Source organism: Tamandua tetradactyla, chromosome 22 (genome assembly GCF_023851605.1).
Source record: "Tamandua tetradactyla isolate mTamTet1 chromosome 22, mTamTet1.pri, whole genome shotgun sequence".
In the NCBI taxonomy this organism is placed as follows: domain Eukaryota; kingdom Metazoa; phylum Chordata; class Mammalia; order Pilosa; family Myrmecophagidae; genus Tamandua; species Tamandua tetradactyla.
The window spans coordinates 5,578,663-5,594,664 of record NC_135348.1 but is presented as its reverse complement, the minus strand read 5'-3'; the positions used below and the strand labels follow the sequence as shown (position 1 = coordinate 5,594,664).

General features: G+C 34.8%; 1 long non-coding RNA gene and 1 pseudogene across 1 annotated transcript in view; both read right to left on the bottom strand.

The window, feature by feature from the left end:
- The window catches only part of LOC143665915 (aspartate aminotransferase, cytoplasmic pseudogene), a 55,372-nt pseudogene extending 47,489 nt beyond the window's left edge, over positions 1 to 7,883 (bottom strand).
- Positions 1 to 16,002, bottom strand: part of LOC143666023 (uncharacterized) — a 688,093-nt gene that overhangs the window by 185,847 nt on the left and 486,244 nt on the right. The gene's annotated exons all lie outside the window — the stretch shown is intronic.

The window sequence follows — 16,002 nt, the reverse complement described above, 5'->3', positions numbered from 1 at the left end:
TCACCACAGTGCTAGCCAGATCAGCTGCATTCATAGCTTTAATTAAAGTTGGATAACTATTTCAGTGTTTTAAACAATTGCTGTATGGGGTAATGCTGACTTTTATAGCTAGAGAATTAAAGCTCTGTGTCTTGGGCGTCACACAAATCCCCAGAGTTCCACGTAATGACCAGATTATACATAAAGAGCTCAGCATCTCAGAATTTAGAAATAACAATTACAACTCTGGAACAGATGTGTCTCCTGTAAGATCTTACAATCTAGGAGCCTTTACAATAGCACTTCAGCTGGTAGCTTATGCCCCTGCAATTCTCAGAATTTTCACATTATAATTACTGTATATTAGTGAGGCATTGTAATATGTGTCTTTTTGTTTCTGGCTTATTTCAATCAACTTATTGTCCTCAAGTTTCATTAACCCAGTTGGATGACTCACACATTCATTCCTTCTTGCATCTGCTCCATAGACCATTGTATATGTACAACACAGTTCCCTCTTCCATCTCTGCATTGATATGCCCATGATTCACCTCCATCCATTGCAATCTGTGAACACTGTCACCATAAACACCAGTGTGCAAATGACCATTTGTGTCCCTGCTCTCAATTCCTCCAAATATGCACCTAACTCTGGGTTTGCTAAATCATATGGCAACCCCACCCCCAGCCTCCTGTGGAACCACCACACTGCGGTCCAGAGGGGCTGAACATTCTACCTCCCTAACAGCAGTGAATAGGTACAGCTTTTTCCACATTTTCTCCAGCACTTTCACTTCTCTGTTCATTTTAAGCAGTTTATTTACATATCATACAATCTGTTCTAGTTTGCTAGCTGCTGGAATGCAACACACCAGAGACAAATTGGCTTTTAATAAATGAGGATTTATTTCATTAGTTCTTCAGAGGAAAGGCAGCTAACTTTCAACTGAGGTTTTTTCTTACATGGGAAGGCACGGGATGATCTCTGCTGGCCTTCTCTCCAGGCCTCTGGGTTCCAACAACTTTCCCCTGGGTGATTTCTTTCTGCATCTCCAAAGGCCTAGGCTGAGCTGCGACTGCTGAGATGAGGTATGCTGAGCTGCTTGGGCTGTGCTACATTGAGCTCTCTCATTTAAGCACCAGTCAATTAAGTCAAATGGCATTCATTGCATCAGGCATGCCTCCTAGACGACTGTGGATGTAATGAGCAACAGATGAGGTTCATGTACTATTGGCTCATGTCCACAGCAACAAAACTAGGTGCCTTCACCAGGCCAAGTTGACAACTGAATTTAATTACCACACAATCCAACCTAAGTGAAAAATCAATGATCCCCAGTATAATCCCATAGCCTTGCCTTCACCACCACCATCTATGTGAGGACATTTCCATTTCTTCTACATAGACTCCCATACCACTCCCTCTTATCTCTCACTCATTTTCAGCTAGCTTTGGCATATTGCCTTTGTTTCATTCAGTGGAAGCATATTACAATATTACTGTTAATAGTGAGCATTGATTGCATTTTTTTCCCATATACCATCTCATTTTCAACAACTTTCAATATTGACATTCATTTGCCCTCTCTCATGCAAAAACATTTCTTTATTTTTACATTTAATCACCACCACTGTTCACTCTGGGCACTGCTAAGTTCTACTGTCCCAGTCTTTATCCTCTATCTTTCCTTCTAACAGCATACATGCCCCAGATTTCCTCCTTCAACCATACCCAGACTCAGCTTCGTTCGGTGACTTTACAATACTGTGCTATAATCAGATTGCTCATATATACTATTCATAGAGGTATTTAAATTCCTAAATGAAACAGCAGGATAGAAGATAAAAAGGCATTCATATGTGTTTCTGTAGTTGGCTGCAGGAGAGAGAGCACATCTCATGCAGGCAGGGTAAAGATAGACTCAGAATGCTTCACCTGAGCTTCTGGACCTCTCACAGTGCATATTGTTTCCCTTTTACACTGAATCTCTTGCTGTAATAAGCTTTGACTGTGAATATAACCACAGTGTTACTCGTGTGAGTCATTGTAGAGATTCATCTAACTTGAAGGTGGTTATGGAATTACTGAAAGAGAATTGCACATTTGAAAATAACATTTTTCTATGGTTCCTTGAATGCATTTTTTTTAAGTCGAGCTGTATCTTCCTTGCAAAGTTGATATGAAAAATAAAAAATTCTTTTGTATTGGTCTTTGTGAAAATCTTCAAGTTCTATAAACCTATATATATCAGGAAGCCCATTATTTTACTATTTAGATAAAATCTTAAGCTTACTGAAACATGAAGCAAAGCAAAGAGGGGAATGACACAGTGTTGGTTTATTAAAAGTTAAATTTTTAATATTTGTACATAATGATTCTGAAATATCAAAATTAGTGATTGGGTGGTAAGCTTGATAATTCAAAATTGCTATTAATTAAAAGGATAAAGAAAAATGCACACTTATTTTGGAATCAGCTATTCTCCTCATTTCTTTAATTTTCTTTTCAAGTTATTTTTACATTATTAGCATATTAATATTAGAATATTCTACTTTTTCTTACCACATTAGAATGGTGTTGTTGGAGGTTATAGTTTTGTTAGAGGTTTAGCCTTGTCTGTGAGGCAGAAAACATAATGTGCTATTTGATTGAAACATAATTGCAAAACATATTGCTTCAAGTAAATTCTAAGCTCCTTAAAAACAAAGCTTTGTTTGTTGTTTTTCTATCCAGACCAAATGCCTAGCAGAATCTTAGAAGATATAAAATGTTCAATAAATAGTTTTAAATAGCAGTGGATTATACACACAAATATGTATCAAATAATCAATAGTCTGTCAACATTAGTATATGTCAAACTTGAGCAGATTGCTAATAAGTAATGTAATAATTCAGAAATTTTCATTTAATGTATAAAAAATCCATGTTTCTTATTAATGCAAAGATAAAATTATTTTTGCATCATGTAAGTTCCAATTGTATACATATGTATGCATACATAATCCATACATTCATATACATGCCTGCACACATGGAAAATGGAAAATAAAAAATCTTTAATTCACTTAACATATAACACAGGCAAACAGTTGATAGAGGTTGTGTCTTAGACAAAATAGCAATTTAAAATATTTCTACAGATAAGCTAGCAGGAATAAAAGATTATTTTTGACCTGATTTCAAATCGATTTTCACTTATCAGATATTTCATTCTATAAATCTTATTAATGCATATGTGAATAGCCAGGGGAATGGTTTGACAAGCTGCAGACTGGGAGAAGGTATTTGCAAACCATATATTTGGTAATGCACTTGTATCCAGAATTAAGAATATTTAAAATTCAAAATAAAAAGAAAAATTCCAATTAAAAATGGACAAAATTTTAAATAAGACACAAGATATAATGCATGTGTGGTGGCTTAGAGTTATGTACCCCAGAAAAGCTTGCTCTTAATCTTCATCCTTTTCTATAGATGTGAATCCATTGCAAATAGATACTTTTGATGAGGTTACTTCAGCTAATTTGTGGCCCAGCTGAATGAGGATGGTCTTAATCTATTACTGGAGTCCTTTTTACAGAGAATGAAATTCTGGTACACAAAGAAAAAGTCTTGGAACGATGATCTGATGGTCAACAGAACTTAGAAAAGAATGGTGAAACCAGGAGAGGCCACCATGTGCGTTGTCATTTGACAGAAAAACAAGGACCAAGAATCACTGGCAATCAGCCCCAGAATACCACATTCTTCTTGGAGATAGGATCACCTTGATGACGCTTTGATTTCGGATTTCATCCAGCCTCGAAACATGAGTGAAAATATTCCATTGTTTAAGTCAACCCATTGCATGGTCTTTTCTTTAGCAGCAAAGAAAGAAAGTGCTGATAAGCACTTGAAAAGATACTCAGCATCAATAGTTATTAGGGGAATTAAAATTTAGTCTGACACAAAGAAATTCCTTTACTCCCATGGCAATGGCTAAAGTTATAAAGACTGACATCCAAATAGATGAGAACATGGAGAGAGTAGAATGCTATTGTATTGATGGTACGAGAGTAAGTAGTATAGGCACTTTCAAAATTATTTAACAGGTTTATAAAAACTTATGCCTACTATTCAGTAAATCAACTCCTTGGTATTTACCCAAGGAAAATGAAAACACATGCCAAAACCAAAATTGCAAGTGAAAATTCATAGTAGCATTGTTTAGGATAAACCAAAACTGGTTACATCCAAATGTCCATTGACTGATCAATTGATAAACAAATTGTAGCAAATCCATTTAATGAAACATGACTCAGCAATAGAATGGAATGAACTGCTGATACATGCAATAAGGTGGATCTTATGCACCTCAAAATCTTATGTTAAGTGAAAGAAATTAGAAGCATGACTACACTTTGTATGTTCCATTCATATGAAATTTCTGGAAAAAACAAATGTGGGTGGTAAAGGCTGGAGGTTGGAGTAGAATTGACAGGAAATGGTATGAAGGAACTGTAGCAGATTTTGGAAATGTTCTAAAACAGGATCATCGTGATAACATATAAGCTATACCTCAATAAAACTGTTACAAAAAGAGGGTGAGAGATGGATCTGGGTTCTACTTAGCTATAGGCGTCAATTTTTATGACTTTAGATTTCTCATTAGTAAATTGGAGTAAATAATCTTTCTCACATATATTGACCTACATGCACATATGAAATTTTTGAGCTAAAATATCACACTAATAAACTTTTCTTGAAGTTATGTTGCTAGGGTACACATTCAAGTCCTAATTTTTAAAATCTTGATTGTATATATATATTATATAGTTATGGTTCAACCATACAAGCAGAAACAGTGGAGGATAACAGTTTGATGGCATAGATTTGGTGTAAATGATTGTGGGTGCTAGTTAGGGAAGTCTAAAATCCAAAGGGCAGTAAAGCAGACCGGCCAGGGTTGACACCGAGGGTGCCTTGTCTATGTCTGGGTGGACCCACCGCCATCCTGTAGCCCTCGCCATCTGTGCTGACTCTGTTCCCATCATCCTTGCATTCACTGTTGGCCTGGGTGTAACAGATGAGGTGGATGGAGTTATTACCAAGCAGTGGGCAGGCTGGTTCTGAAAGTCCTGGTCTCCTGTATATTAACAGGGGATTACAGTTAAATAAACTGCAAAGCTCAGATTCTGGTCAACAAGGAGTTTATAGAGAAAAAAAAAGACAAGAGTGGAGACAAAAACTAGAGGAATTTAACACTTCTTTCACCTACTAATATAGCAAAGCTTAAACACAGCCTAACTCTTCCATAGGAAAACATAAAGCCTTATAGTAAAGGCATATTCACCTCGGTTCCTGTTATTTGATACATTATGTGTAGCTTCCAACAATAAAAAAAATTACAAATCATGCTAAAAGACAAGAAAAAAGTATAGTCTGAAGCAAAAAAGCAGGAGTATTAACCGCACTCGAAGATGGTAGAACTGTTGGAATTTTCACATAGAGAACTTAAAATGATAGGGATTCATATGCTAAGGCCTTGTTCCAGTTTGCTAAAGCTGCCAGAATGCAATGTACCAGAAACAGATTGGGATTTTTAAAGAGGATTTGTTAAGTTACAAGTTGCAATTCTAAGGCCATGAAAATGTCTAAATTAAGGCACCAAGAAGAGGATACCATCTCAGAGGAAAGGTAGCCAGCCTTTAGGTTCCTCTTTCACATGGGAAGAAATCCTCTACAAAATGTCCTCTACAAAATGTCCCTCTATTAAAAAGGACTCCACTAAGTGGATTAAGACCCACCTTGAATAGGTGCTGTCACATCTCCATGGAAACAACCTAATCAAAAGGTCCCACCCACAATTATGTGGGTCAGATCTCCATGGAAATAAAAAGATCCCACCCACAAAAAGTCTGCACCCACAAGTTTGGATTAGAGAAGTATGGCTTTTCTGGGGTACATAACAGTTTAAAACCAGCACAGGCCTCTGATAAAAAAAAGAGGACAAAATGCAAAAAGAGATGGAAACTCTAAGAAAGAATCAGAAAGAAATCCTAGAAATAAAAAATTAACTAACAGAAATGAAGACTGTGTTTGATGGGCTTATCAATAGATTGAACACAGCTAGGCAAAGAATCACTCAGCTTGAAGCCATGTTAGTAAAATTTCACAAATTGCAGTTTAGAGAGAAAATGAATGAATAAAATGCATCAAGATATCCAAGAACCATGGGGCGATGACAGAGGTGTGATAAGCATAACTATAATACCAGGAAGAGCAAGAAATATTTCCTATTCAAGAGAAATATTTGAGGCAATAATGGCTGAAAATTTTCCAAATCTAATGACAAAAACAAAACCACAGCTCCAGGAAGCTCAGAGAAAACAAAGCAGAATAAAGATCAAGAATATATATATATATAGGCATGTCATAAACTTTGCAGAGTACCAAAGGCAAACAGAAAATTTGGAAGGAATTCAGAGAAGAATAAAATACCTTACCTATGGAGAAACAAAATAAGATCAAGGATCAGATATTAAATTTCATGTGGCAAGGCAAAATACCCAGAATAGCCTACACAATAAAGGAGAAAAAATATCAATGGAAACTGCACTAACTGACTTTAAGACCTGCTTTAATGCTATAGTAATCAAGACAGAATGATATTGATGAAAAATAGACAAACTGTTCCATCAGACAGAATGGAGAGCCCAAACATAGCCCGCACATATCCAGTTACATTTACAAAGGAGCAAAGGCAATTCAATGGTGAAAAGATAGTCTTTTCAAAAAATACATCCATAAACAAGTAATTCAATTTAGACATAGACTTTACTCCTTTCACAGTAATTACGATCAAAATGGGTCTTAGACTTGAATGCAAAGCACATAGCTATAAAACTTCTAGAACATAACATAAGAGAAAATAAAGGTGATCTCATGGTTTGGTGATGAGTTTTAGATTCAACAATAGTGCAATGAAAGAAAGGAAAAATCTTCTGCTCTTTGAAAGATGTTGTTAATAGAATGACAAAACAAGGCACAGACTTGGAGAAAATATTTGAAAAACCTATGCAAAAATGTTTTAAAAATAAGCAATAAGGGAGCAAGCAATCCAATTTTAAAAGTAGGAAACAGATCTAAACATGCTTCTCACCAAAGACGTTATACCAATGGCAAAAAAACATGAAGTGATTCTCAGTATCATGTATCTTTAGGGAATTTCAAAGTAAACAACAGTGAGACTGAACTACGCATTTATAAGAATGGCAAAATCTAAAAATGCAAATTCTGGCAAGGATGCAAAACAGCAGGGACTCTAATTTGTTGCTGGTAGGAATTCATAATAGTACAATAACTTTATAAGATGGTTTGGTAGTTTATTACAAAGCTAAACACAGTTATAGTCTAAGATTCAGCAATTGTGCTCCTAGGTATTTATCCAATTGAAATGTAAACTTTCCACACACACACCTTCAAAAGAACTTTTACAGCAGCTTTATTCATATACATCCAAAACTTGAAGCAACCAAGATGTTCTTAAATAGATTAATGGATAAAAAAACAGGGATACATCCATAAAAAGGAATATTATTCAGTGATAAAAAGGTGAGCTGTCAAGTCATAAAAAGACATGGAGTTAACATAAATACATACAGTTAAGTTAAAGAAGCCAAACCTTAAAGGCTACTTTCTGTATGATTTCAACTAAATGACATATTGAAAAATGCAAAACTATTGAGATACCAATATGATAAATGGCAGCCAGGGTTTTGCCCACAGGAGGAATGGTCTGAGCAGGTGAAGCGCAGGGTGTTTTTTGGTGTAATGTTGAATATGTGACTATTAAAGTCTTCATTTCTGTGACTGACCATGTGGTAGTAGCTCCTATTTAAAATTACCTTCTCCCATTACCCATTTCATGTCCCCTTTGCAGTTAGAAAATATCTCAGTTGGTTGCTGTCCTTTGCCTGATGCGGTGCTACCACCTTTTGTTCGTGAAGGTTATGGACCACTAGCAGTTCTACTTCAATTGGATTGTTGTAGTTTTTCATTGACTTTAATTACAAAACTTGGCAGTACTATGAAATACCTTAATAAGGGATTTATTTTATTCCAGACTCACTCTTCCTTCATCAGTTGTGTAGTAGCCAACCAATTTCCCCTTGGTAACCCAAATCAATCACCCAGTAATTCCATTAATTGTTTTTCAGTTTTTTTGGCCTGGTGATTCAGAATCATCAGGAGCCCAAAGAAGCTGAGTGGAATCTCAACTTCCCATTTACTAGGATCATTGCTATTCCACATGGTATAAATGTCCCTTCCTTTGTACTAAGACCATAAGATAAGCAGAACCTAAGATCATGAGGGTAGAAAGTAAACATTTTGATAATGTGTCACTATGGGAAATAATGAGAGAAATCAATTCAGTTTCTACCTCTTGATTCCTGCCCATGAAAAATAATATTGTATATTGTAGCTAAGTGACAGCATACTTGGCATACTGAAAGCATTACTTTAGTATTGCAAAGCATTGCCACATAGCTGGCAGTACAGCTGAGTATTTAAAAAACATTCCACCTTTCTATCAATTCAGGTATTTCAGGATTATGGAGGATATGGTAAAATGAGTAAGTTCCTTGAGATGTACCCATCTCACATTTGCAATATAATGAATTGCTTTAATGGAAGAAATGCTGTGAAGAATAAAATGATGGCAAATAAAGTATTCTTTAATTTTAGAGACTGTAGTTTTGAGAGAAGCAATGCATTTGGGGAAAGCAAATCCATACCCATATTAGGTGTCTAAACCAATCAGAACAAGACTTTACTACTTCCTTGAAGGAAATAGTCCACTTGTTACCAGGAAATTGTGCCACATCAAGGACACAGTATTGGTCTTTGTTGCTGGAAGATTGGTTACTCTGTAGTGGCTATAAATAGGTTTTCCTTGATAAGTGGAAATCCATGTTGCTGAGCTCATGTGTAACTTCAATCCCTGCCACCATGGTCACTTTGTTCTTGAGACCATCGGGCAATGATATAAGGGGCTGAGGAAAGAGGCTGCTAGTTAGGACAAGATGTATCATCCTATGCCAGTCTGAAAGTATTACATACCCCAGAAAACCCATATTTTATCCTGATCCAATCTGTGGGACCACCATTTCTTTTAATCCTGGTTCAATACTGTAGGTTGGAAACTTTTGATTACATTACCTCCATGGAGATGTGACAGACCCAATTGTTGGTGTGAATTTTTGATTAGATAGTGATGAGACTCCACCCATTTGAGGTGGCTCTTGAAAAGTTTACTAAAGTCTTTAAAACGGGAAACATTTTGGAGAAAGTTAGAAATTACAGAACCAAGAGAAACTTTAGAGCAGAGCTGACAGAGATGCTGACACTTGGAAAAATGGAGACACAGATGTTTGGAGATGCTTGGAGCCCAGCAAATGTGGTCATGAGATGTTAAGCAAGCCAGAACCTGGAGAGAGCCAAGGGAAGACAACACATGAAAGCCAGCTCCAGATAAGCAAAGTGAGGAACCCCCACAAGATCAGAGGCTGAAACAATGGTGCCCAGGAGCAAGGGACCAGCAGATGCCAGCCACGTGACACCAACTGACAGAAGCGGTCCAGACACATTGGCATTTCTTGAATTAAGATATCATGCCTTGAATGCTTTAGTTTGGACATTTTCATAGGCTTAGAATTGTAAACTTTGTAACTAATTAAATTTTCTTTTAAAAGTTGTTCCAGTCCGCCAGCATTCTTGCAGGTTACAAATTAATGCACAGTCAATCTATTTTATTATTAAGATCCTCTTCTTCCAAAGACATGCTTTAATGAAAAGTCACATAGGAAATAAATATCTTTACTGTCTTCCCATTCAGAGACTTATATCTGTGTATTTCTCTCGCGACCAGTTTTCTAATTGTGATCCTTTCAAGTTCCTGTCCATCTAGCCAAAGAATTACCTCAGCCCATGGACCAATATAGAGTCATATAACTGGTTATCTCTCTTTCCAGAAAAAATGCAAAACCAGGTGAACCACCAAAATTTCTGTCCTCTGGGAGAATTTCCCTTAACTAATCTCCTTTAGAGATGTCCCAGAAAGGCACAGCATTGCTGCAGCATTTCCTCAGTCAACTTACGCTTGGGAAGGCCAGCATGAAGTCAGAGGTATGGGCTGGGAGGGAAAGGTAATGTAATGAGGGTAGTGTTCATGTGTATTTGAGCCATATTATCATGTTTTTAAATAACTTTCAAAACTTTAAAGAAATATTTCAAGTTAACTTACTATAAAATTTTTTATTTCTGAGTAATCTATAGGCAACCACATCTGAAAAATAATCTTTCTCAGGAAATGGAGGGGGCAAAGAGGAAATTCAACAAATTCAAACTAAGTGAATATTCCAGCCCAAACTGCTGTCCTGATAGTGAACCATTGCTTTTATTATTTATTGAAAAACGAGAAGTATTTTTCATGTTTCAGCCTTTCACCTGCTGCTTTTCCAAATCAATACAGATCTTTAAGACTAAAGCAACAAAATGAATATAAGGGATAAAACTTGACATTGCCAAGAAAGACAATCATTTTATATATACAATTCTGTGATCTTGAAAATAAAACAAATCATTATATTTTTCCAACAGGCCATTAGAGACTTTAAGAGATAATATTGGTATTTCATTGTCAAAATGGATTAAGTGTATGGTACGTCATGTAGATACTCTGTTAGTTGCTGATAAAAGCCAATGGACACAGGCTCAAATTGTTTGCAGTTTGTATTTCTTAAAATCATTAAAAGAACTTATCTCACTTTTGACCACAGTGGATAGAGTTTTGGTAAAAAGGCACCCCCCCCCAAAATTCATAAAGTCTTCAAGAGTAAAATATTTATCTCAAAATAGGGCTAAACATAAGGTATTGTATGTGTTTATGTAGACACACACACACACAAAGTATATGGGAGAGGAAGGAAATTTATCTATAGAGAAATGTCAACTAATGAATGCATAAGGAATAATAGAATGAGAAACCGGCAAAGATCAATAACAGGTCTTAAAATCATTGGGTAAAAGATATGTTCACAGTATCTTCCTCATTGATTCATTTTTAAGAAGCTCTAAATACATGAAGCAAAGCCAAAAGATCTGTAAAAAGCAATAGACAAATTGTCAATTCAAGTTGGAAATTTCAACATCTTTCAACAGTTGATAGAACAACTATAGAAAATCAGTGGCTATATGGAGGGGTGTTTATGATGATGTTTTGATAAATACCATCAGTGTAATTATGACTTTGGTTTTATGTTGAGACTAAGTCCACTTTTGAATTGTTTCTAGTTATTTTTATTTTTTGCCAGACTACTGCTTCTCTTGGCCATGTGATTTGAAAGATCCAGTTAGTAGTATTAATTAATATACATTGGGAAATGATTAGTTCACACTAATAATCAGTCTCTAAACAATGGACATCCTATTGTAGAAACAGTATCAAATATGAAAAAAGATTCTTAAATGAGTTAATGGAATCTTTTGTCTATGGACAAAGAAATGTATCCTTGGAATCTTAGGAATGCCTTGATGCTTGACACTATTTCCAGAAATAGTAATTTTTACAGGTAACGAAAAGAAAAGTACACATATGTTTGAATTGACTTTTTAATAAGCCAGCCAGTCAAATTTTGGAGGAAATTATCTGGGAAAGGTTTAAGAAATGTTACGTACCCCCAATTAAGTTTTTTTTCCCTTTTGTTAAATAAATAAGTCTAGAAGTAGTTTCATGGATTTAATAATAGTTACTATGGACTCACTCTTTCTCTATTTTGTAGGTAAGAAATTAAGTTATAGTTCCAAATTTTTCCCTAAGCAGTAAAAGAAAGAATGTTTGTGTTGCATCAAGATTAGTAAGTATGATCTCTCTCTCAGCCAAAATGGCAGGCAAAGTCACTGCCCTCCCCCTCTTTACATGGGACATGACTCCCAAGGGTATAAACCTCTCTGGCAGCATGGGACAGAAATTCTAGAATGAGCTGGGACTCAGCATCAAGGGATTGAGAAAACCTTCTCAACCAAAAGAAGGAAGAGAGAAATGAGACAAAATAAAGTGTCAGTGGCTGAGAGATTCCAAACAGAGTCTAGAGGTTATCCTGGAGGCTATTGTTATGCATTTCATAGATATCCCCTTTTTAGTTTAGGTGTATTCACAAGGTTAGAGGGAAGTGCCTGAAACTGTAGAGCTATATTCCAGTAGCTTGTTTCTTGAAGATGAATGTATAATGATATAGCTTTTGCAATGTGACTATGGGATTGTGAAAACCTTGTGTCTGATGCTCCTTTTATCTACTATATCAACAGAAGAGTAGAACATATGGAATAAAAATAAATAATAGGGGGAACAAAAAAAAAGATTAGTAGGTATGGATGACAATAAAAGTGTGGCAAATTTGTGACAGTACTTTAACCAGAAAGTGAATAAAGTGCAGAAAAGAAAACAAAGGAAGCAGGTAGTAAGGAAGGAGATAACCAGAAATAGAGAACCAAAAAATATATAAGTTAAGAATGATAAAGTTTGAAGCGGTAGGTTGATCTTAAGGTTTTCTCTTCATCTATAAGGGTGGTTGTGGGGTTATGCCTGTGGCATAAAATTTCTGGAGTGCTAGTCTACTAAACTGCCGAACACTTTACAGGTGGTCAGAGCTGGTAACCTTTATAATGAGCAGTAGTTAAAATGGATTTAGTCTGACAGTTTTCAATTAGCAGGTTCATTTGTGATGCCTACTCTTGAGTTAATTCGATATTTATTGACTACTTGCTCATGTTCCAGGCACAGCACCTCACTTGAGAACGTACAGATTAATGAAATGCACTACCAGCTTTTAAATTTCTCATGGTCTTGTGAAGGAGACTCCATTCCCCCCATCAAAGCAGCTAAGGTTTTTTTTTCTTTTTTTATAGAAGCACAGAGTTGGGTATCTTGCATGAACATGGGAAAAGTCAAGTCACAGAAGGCTTTAAAAAACAGAAACTTCAGAAAATGAGTCTGAAGGAGATAGGGATTAATATCTAAGTACTGAAAAAGACCCTGCTCTGAAAAATAAAAATGGCTTGGTACTGGAAGAATATAGAATATTAGGCAGAGAATGACAAAAATGAGGCTGCATAGGAGAGCTGTGACCACATAAAGAAAGGCGTCGATGTTATTCTAAACAATTTGGCCTTTTTTGAATGTCTGTTTTGTGGATTTGTGGTTGCTCTTGTTAGTTTTAAGTTTCCAGGCTTCATTATTATAGAATAAGAATATTCATCATTTAATTCATGAAAAAATTTTATCATTGGCCAATGCCTGTATATGAATATGTATAGATTTTATTTGCTTTTGAGAATATAAATATCCATATACCTCTTACACTGAAAGGAAAATAAAATAGTGAGTAATAATTCATTTCCTCATGATTCCATCTCACTCCATTCCCTTACCTCCCATCACTCAAGATAGTACATGTCTTGAATCCTGTTTTTAGCCTTCTCTTTGTTAAATCTATAGTTTGGTCATCTTTCCAAACATTCCTATGAATCATATGGTTTCATACCAGATGTTTTTGACATTATGAAAGTCATATCATACTTTATGCAGTAGTGCATTTTAGCAAATATTTTATTGAAAGGATTGGTCTATATTTTGATGAATAGCTATAGCTCATTTTCTTTTACCACTGTGTCCATCCTTTGAATATCTAACACTAGATTTGTCCATTCTTTCCGCTGATGGGAAAGTTTTACAATTCTGAACAGTACTCCTATTATATTACTCGTAGAACACATTTATATTAAATTATTCATTTGTATATGCTGATGAGTAAAATCAATTTATGGTAAAGGGTGTAAATGTTTGTAGGTGTCAAATTATTTTTTCACATCGCTGTTCAGACCTGCCATATGCAATATCTATTCAGACCTACCAACAGCATATCAGAGATTTTGATGAATCACGTTCAAGGACATGGTATTCTCATAATTTTTTATTTTTGCTATTGAAATTGTATAAAATTGTGTCTCATTCTGGTTTCAATTTGCATTTATCTGATCATAAATATGGTTGACTACCTCTTCATAGCTTCATTGACCATATGTGTTACCCTTTTGAAAAGTGCTTTATCATGCATTTTTCACTTTTTATATTAGATTTTTTCTCGTTTTCATACTGATTTGTAGGAGTTCTTTATATTTCTTTATTGCTTATATGAGTTGCAAATATCTGTCTACAGTTTTTAACTTGTATTTTCAATTTCTATGAAATGTCTTTTGATTTATAGCCTTTTCCATTATAATGTAGTCCCATTTGTCAATCCTTTCTGCAATAAATGTCAATTTTTTTGTCTTATATAGAAAATGCTTCACTATCTCAAGCTCGGAAATAGAACCAATTGCATTTTATGCAAAAAGTATTTAATACTGTTTGCACAAAATGCATTTGGTTGCTTTAAGCCCAAGTAAACAAGAATTTTCCAGGTACTTCGTCTTATCATTTACTAATCTAATTTCACTGTGATCAGAGAGCATACTTTTAAGCATGCTCATGCTTTTGTTTTATTGACATCCTTTTTATGACCCACCACATGGTCTATGGGCAAGAATGTATGATGTGCAATGTAAAGAATGTGATCAGCAAACATTTGAATAAACATATATTGAATATTCACAAATACTATGAGGAAGGAAGAAAAGCTGTGAACCTCTATAGAAACCATCAGATTTCGACATGAAATATACCAGTTAGCTCATAGTTTAAAAGGTCAAATTCGGAAGACATAGGATAGAAACAACTAACTGGGACAGGAAAAAAATTAGTTACCTCAAACTGTAAAAATTTTGATGGGAATTCTAATTCTAGAGGAACTATGATGATACCTGTTAGGAATAATTTGCTAGAAAAATGTTTATTGTCTGCTCCATTGTCAGGACAGACATTGTGATGGAAACTTCAGTTTGATTTGAGATGTAACTGAAAGTTTTGCTTTCAGTGTACAAATAAAGGTGTCAAAATTAAAAAAAAAAAGAATCTGTGCTTATTTTTTGTGAATGAAATTACTAAATGTCTGTTACTTCAAGTTAATTGGTTATGTTGTTTAAATCTTCCATATATCTACTGATTTTCTGTGTACTTGCTCTATCAACTATTGAGAGATGTTGAAATTTCCAACTTGAATTGACAATTTGTTTATTTCTTTTTACAGATCCTTTGGCTTTGCTTCATGTATTTTGAGCTGTGTCATTGAGTTCCATACATTTAGAATTGGCATTTCTTCTTGATGAATTGACACCACTTCATTATAAAATTTTCTTCTTTACCTCCATTAATATTTCTTTTTCTAAAGTCCACATTATCTGATATCACCATAGTCACTTCAGCATTCTTGAGTTTAGGCTTACCATGATAAATATTTTTCTACATTTTCTTTTTAATCTTCTAGTTTTATATTTAGAGTGGGTTTCTTATATACAGCATGAAGTGGATGATTGCTCTTTTATCTAGTCTGACTAATTCTGTCTGTTTGGGCAACTGACATTTCATGTGATAAGCTTACAACTTTGCTTAAATGGATCATCCCACTCTTTGTTTTCTATGTGTCCCATATATATTTCTTTTAATATTTTAATCATTTTTATTAATTCAATGGTTTTTCAAATTCCACTTCATCTCTACTATTGGTTTATTAACTGTACTCTTTCTTAATTTTGTGCATACAATATTTAACTTATCATAGTTTTCCTTCAAATAATATTATAACACTTCACCTCTGGTAAAGAATTCTTATATCAATTTACTTCTATATGCTTACCTTTCCTTTGTGCTATTGTTGTCATGCAAGTTAAATCTGACATTTTATAAACTGTACAGTAAATTGTTGTTTTTGCTGTTCGGTTTTGCTTTAATTAATTATCCTTTGTGTTGATTTCTAGACTTTTGTTTCTTTTTTTTTTTTTTTCCATTCAATACTCTCCTTTCTTAAACTGTGATTCAGACCTTC